Source organism: Triticum aestivum, chromosome 4A (assembly GCF_018294505.1).
Source record: "Triticum aestivum cultivar Chinese Spring chromosome 4A, IWGSC CS RefSeq v2.1, whole genome shotgun sequence".
Lineage (NCBI taxonomy): Eukaryota > Viridiplantae > Streptophyta > Magnoliopsida > Poales > Poaceae > Triticum > Triticum aestivum.
Genome location: NC_057803.1, coordinates 610,013,337 through 610,019,802, shown reverse-complemented (window position 1 = coordinate 610,019,802; position 6,466 = coordinate 610,013,337).

Genomic DNA, 6,466 nt, shown 5'->3' with positions numbered 1-6,466 from the left:
GGCTGAGCCGCCGATTGTGTCAGAATGGTCTGAGTTCGGTGATGCAGCTGGCTCCGGATTGTTATTTCTGGACTCCTCTTCCCATAACACGGATGGCTTGAAGAGCCGTTCTAGGAAGATGTTTGGAGGGACGGCGTCTCGTTTCGCGCCTATGCGTGCTAACACGTCTGCTGCCTGGTTATTATCCCGGGCTACATGGTGTAATTCGAGTCCTTCGAACCGAGCTGACATTTTTAGGACGGCATTGCGGTAAGCTGCCATTTTTGGATCTTTGGCATCAAAGTCTCCATTTACTTGGGATATTGCGAGGTTTGAATCCCCGCGCACCTCTAGGCGTTGAATGCCCATGGAGATTGCCATCCGGAGGCCATGTAGAAGGGCCTCGTATTCGGCTGCGTTATTGGAGTCCATGTACATTATTTGAAGCACGTATTGGATTGTGTCTCCAGTTGGGGACGTCAGGACGATGCCAGCCCCCAAGCCAGCCAACATTTTGGATCCGTCGAAATGCATGATCCAATTGGAGTATGCGTCGTACTCTTTAGGGAGTTCGGCTTTGGTCCATTCGGCGACGAAGTCAGCCAGAACCTGCGACTTTATAGCTCGCCGTGGTTTATAGGTTATGTCAAATGGTAAGAGCTCAATAGCCCATTTTGCAATCCTGCCCGTTGCGTCGCGATTGTTTATAATATCGTTGAGAGGTACTTCGGAGGCCACCGTTATGGAACACTCTTGAAAGTAGTGTCGCAGCTTCCGGGATGCCATGAACACCGCATATGCTATCTTTTGATAATGTGGGTACCGGGACTTGCATGGAGTTAGAACAGTGGATACGTAGTACACTGGTTTTTGAAGAGGGAATCTGTGCCCTTCTGTCTCTCGCTCGACGACGAGTACCACGCTGACGACTTGATGTGTTGCTGCGATATATAATAACATAGGTTCGCCCAGGTTGGGCGCGGCCAGGACCGGATTTGTTGCCAGTATGGCCTTTATTTCTTCGAGTCCGGCTGTGGCAGCATCCGTCCATTCGAAATGTTCGGTGCACCGAAGGAGGCGGTAGAGGGGCAGAGCCTTTTCTCCCAAACGGGAGATGAAGCGACTTAAGGCCGCTACGCATCCGGTTAGTTTTTGTATTTGCTTGAGGTCTTTTGGAATATCCAATTGTGACAGAGCTCGGATTTTGGCCGGGTTTGCTTCAATTCCTCTACCGGATACGATGAAGCCCAAGAGCTTTCCGGCTGGTACGTCGAAGATGCATTTTTCTGGATTGAGCTTAATGTCATATGCTCGGAGGTTGTCGAATGTCAACCTCAAGTCTTCTACTAGAGTTTCGACGTGTTTGGTCTTGACGACCACATCGTCTACGTATGCCTCTACTGTTTTGCCTATCTGGGTAGCCAGACATGTTTGAATCATGCGCTGATATGTTGCGCCGGCATTTTTGAGTCCGAAGGGTATTGTGTTGTAGCAGAATGGCCCATATGGAGTAATGAATGCCGTTGCGGCCTGGTCTTTCTCCGCCATCTTGATTTGATGGTATCCGGAGTATGCGTCGAGGAAGCACAATGAATCGTGCCCTGCGGTAGCATCGATGATTTGGTCGATGCGAGGGAGGGGGAAAGGGTCCTTTGGACAGGCCTTGTTAAGGTCTTTAAAATCGACGCAGAGGCGCCAGGATTTGTCCTTTTTTTGGTACCATTACTAGATTGGCTAGCCAGTCCGGATGTTTTATATCTCTAATGAATCCGGCTTCTAAGAGTTTGGCTAGCTCTTCTCCCATTGCCTGTCTTTTGGGTTCAGAAAATCGCCGAAGAGCTTGTTTGACTGGCTTGAATCCTTTTAGGATGTTTAGGCTGTGCTCTGCCAGCCTGCGTGGGATTCCTGGCATGTCTGAAGGGTGCCAGGCAAAAATGTCCCAATTTTCCCGAAGGAATTCTCGTAGTGCGGCTTCGACATCAGGACTTAATTGTGCCCCAATGGAGGCCGTCTTTGTGGGGTCCGTTGGATGGACCTGAAATTTGACTATTTCGTCTGCTGGTTTAAAAGAGGTGGACTTGGACCTCTTATCGAGTATCACATCGTCCCTATCCACCGTGGAGCGCAGCGTAGTTAGTTCCTCTGCCGCTAGGGCTTCGGACAATGCCTCTAGGGCCAGTGCGGCTGTCTTATTTTCAGCGCGGAGTGCTGTATCTGGATCACTGGCAAGAGTGATTATCCCATTGGGTCCGGGCATTTTGAGCTTCATGTACCCATAGTGGGGTATAGCTTGGAAGATTGTGAATGCCTCTCGCCCTAACAAAGCGTGATATCCGCTGCCGAATGGGGCCACTTTGAATGTGACCTCCTCGGACCTGTAATTGTCCGGTGAGCCGAACACTACATCTAGTGTGATTTTTCCTGTGCAGCGTACTTCTCGACTAGGGATTATCCCTCTGAAGGTTGTGCTGCTTCGCTCGATGCGGCTCCAGTCAATATCCATTTTTTGAAGGGTTTCCTCGTAGATGAGGTTTAATCCGCTGCCGCCATCCATGAGTACCTTGGTAAGGCGAAAGCCGTCCACTATCGGACTGAGGACCAACGCGGCTGGTGCTCTAGCTATTCGGAATTTAGGTTCGTCGCTGGCGTTGAAGGTGATAGCCGTGTCACTCCATGGATTTGCTGTTGCTACTTGGTAGACTTCGGCGAGGCCGCGGATTGTTCGTTTTCGCATGTTATTTGATGCGAAAGTCTCGAAGACTGTTAATACCGTACCGGTACTGTTGGGCTGTTTGCCCGGGGCTAAAAAGCCTTCGCCACTTTTGGCCACCTGCCGTAGTATCCAACATGCTCGAAGGCTATGTGTTGGAGTGGCACCCTCCGTACTGTGGATTTTGCAGGGTCCGTTGAGCCAGCCCTCCAGTACGGTTCCATGCCCTTTAGGGGGTCTTTGCTTTTTGGTTTTTAACCCAGGTGCTTGAGTATGGCGCACCCTTTTACTTCGGACTAGGGTTGTTGTCAAGGCCGGACTATCCCAAAACCTAGTTTCGGTGTTCCTGGCACTCTCTACTGCACAGTATTTTTGTATGATAGTCGCTAGGTCGATGAAGCATGTAACTTCGCGATGACTTATGGCGTTCATGATTCCCTTGTCCGTGCAATTGTTGCAGAAAATTGAAATCGCGCTTTCTTCGCAGTAGTCTTTTATCCTGTTCATAACCAGGAGGAATCTGGCCCAGTAATGATGTACTGTTTCATCGGGCTCTTGCCATATTCGAGATAGATCGCTTATGTTTGGGTGGGCGGGTGGAATCAAGTTCGGAACCCCGCCCGATCTGAGGCTCAAAGGCCAAGAAGTTTCCGGATTTGGAAGCTTGACTTGCTGGATGCTTTCCAACGAATCTAGTCCGATGCCTGACTCTAAGTTCAGTATTTGATTAGCGTCCGTCCCTTCGCGAGAATCCGGCTTGGAGGGATCGGGAATCCGGACATAGTTGGTTTTCAACGTAGAAGAAGGGTTGCCGCATTGTTCCTCTACCACGACAACGTGGTGGGTGGCCTGAGGAGAGTTAATCTCTCTCAGATCGGGTTTAAGCCCAATCTGATCATAGTCTGTAGCGACTCCCAGGGCGGCGATGCGACCCAAGAGCTCGTTTATAGAGGAGAGCTCAATCGGATCTAACTGCTCGGTGAATTCCGGGCTGACGTGAAGATCGCTTTTGATGACCTGAGAGGTCATCGTCGGAGCGGTGGCCGAACAGGCGGTCATAAGAAAACCACCTAGCCGGACAGTTTGGCTGGCGGCCAAAGCTCTCTTGACGACGGTGCCGTCTTAAAGACGGGAGAAGGCATCCTTCCTGATCGCGACGGCACAAAGGAACTCTCAATGAAAGCACCAATGTCGGTGTCAAAACCGGCGGATCTCGGGTAGGGGGTCCCGAACTGTGCGTCTAGGCGGATGGTAACAGGAGACGAGGGACACGATGTTTTTACCCAGGTTCGGGCCCTCTTGATGGAGGTAAAACCCTACGTCCTGCTTGATTAATATTGATGATGTCGGTTACAAGAGTAGATCTACCACGAGATCAAGGAGGCTAAACCCTAGAAGCTAGCCTATGGTATGATTGTTGTTCGTCCTATGGACTAAAGCCATCCAGTTTATATAGACACCGGAGAGGGCTAGGGTTATACAGAGTCGGTTACAATGGTAGGAGATCTACATATCCGTATCGCCAAGCTTTCCTTCCATGCCAAGGAAAGTCCCATCCAGACACGGGACGAAGTCTTCAATCTTGTATCTTCATAGTCTTGGAGTCCGGCCGATGATGATAGTTCGGCTATCCGGACACCCCCTAGTCCGGGACTCCCTCACTGCCCCTCCGTATTCTGAGGTGCGGCTTTATTGGCACGTCTTGTCAAAGCAGAGATTGTGTCCCCTTATCATGGGATTCTCATCAATACGGGTATGGGTAACCCAACCGCGCCATCAACACGGCGCTTAGGGAATAAGCGAGTTTTAGGGCAAGTGGGGAGGCACATGATTTTTACTGCCTTTATAAAGGGATGAGGATTCCCCTCCTTTACCCACGCCTTCTCCTTCCTCCGCTCATCCATTATCGAGCTCCAGCGCCCAAGCTTTCGCCTTCTCCACCCAAAAAGCATTCCGAACATGTCCGGATCCAGAGCAGGAGGCAAGTGGATGGCCTCCTCCATCAAGGAGAAGGACATTAAGAAGCTCCGGGCGGCCGGGTACCTAGCCAAGGGGATCGCCCATCGACTTCCGGCCAAGGGACAGATCGTCCCCACCCAGAGCCCCAAGAGAGGGTGGTGTTCCTTACACACTTCATCCGTGGGCTGGGATTCCCCCTCCACCTGTTCGTTCGCGGACTGATGTACTACTACAAGCTGGATTTCCATGATCTGGCCCCCAATTCCATCCTCAACATCTCGCCGTTTATCGTCGTGTGCGAGGCCTTCCTCCGCATCCCACCTCATTTTGGACTATGGTTGAAGACTTTTAATGTGAAGCCAAAGGCGGTGAGCGGTCAGCAAGCAGAATGCGGAGGCGCCATGGTGGGGAAGATGGCCAATGTCACTTGGCCCAAAGGCTCCTTCGTGGAGATTGTTAAAGGATGGCAGTCAGGGTGGTTCTACATCATCGAGCCGCGTGACACCAACTAGGTCGTAGCTCCCGCATTCTGATCTGGAGTCCCGATGCGGCTCACCTCCTGACAAGAGAAGGGCCTAACCTGGTCATCTTCGGACGAGATGACGGCGCTCCAGACGCGCGTCAAGAACATGATAGACAAGAGAGTCAAGCTCGTCAACGTGATCCAGGTGATGCTCGTTCGCCGGATACTTCCGTGCCAACGCCGTACTTGCCATCTGTGGGAATTTAATTTGGCCAAGCACCAAACCCTACTAGAGCTCTTCGACACTACGCACGAAGATATCTGGAAGGTGCTTGTCGGTGTCAAAACCGGCGGATCTCGGGTAGGGGGTCCCGAACTGTGCGTCTAGGCGGATGGTAACAGGAGACAAGGGACACGATGTTTTACCCAGGTTCGGGCCCTCTTGATGGAGGTAAAACCCTACGTCCTGCTTGATTGATATTGATATTGTGGATGTTTACAAGAGTGGATCTACCACGAGATCAAGGAGGCTAAACCCTAGAAGCTAGCCTATGGTATGATTGTAATGGTTGTTGTTGTTGTCCTACGGACTAGAGCCATCCGGTTTATATAGACACCGGAGAGGGCTAGGGTTACATAGAGTCGGTTACAATGGTAGGAGATCTACGCATCCGTATCGCCAAGCTTGCCTTCCACGCCAAGGAAAGTCCCATCCGGACACGGGACGAAGTCTTCAATCTTGTATCTTCATAGTCTTGGAGTCCGGTCGATGATGATAGTCCGGCCGATGATAGTTCGGCCGATGATGGTAGTCCGGCTATCCGGACACCCCCTAAATCGGGACTCCCTCAGTAGGCCCCGAACCAGGCTTCAATGACGATAAGTCCAGTACGTGTGTAGTCTTCGGCGTTGCAAGGCGGGTTCTCCTTCAAGTTCTACGTACCTGCCGAACAGTGTCTGGCTTCCTCATCAATGTTGTGCGTCTTGGCTGCCATGCCCAATAATGGCCTTCTTCCACGCGTTGTGCGAATGTGAAAAGCCAGGGTGTCTTTTATGTTTTACCCCCTAGTTGTGCGAATAATCTGCCTATAAGGGAGGCAAGAATCCAGATCCAAATCACCATCTTCCACCCGCAAATGCTCATCGGAGCGCTTTCGACCAAGAATCCATTCCATCATGGACCGTCAACGCGGCTCCTCTTCTCGCGCTCCCAGCCCTTTGTCAGGAGATTGGAGGAGATGCTCTGTTCCGCACAACGAGCTGGTGAAGCTCCAAGCGGGGGGACATCTCCCTCCGGCCTTCATGGTTCCGGTTCGAGCCGGGCTGGCCACCTACAAAGGTGGGAAGCAAGCAGA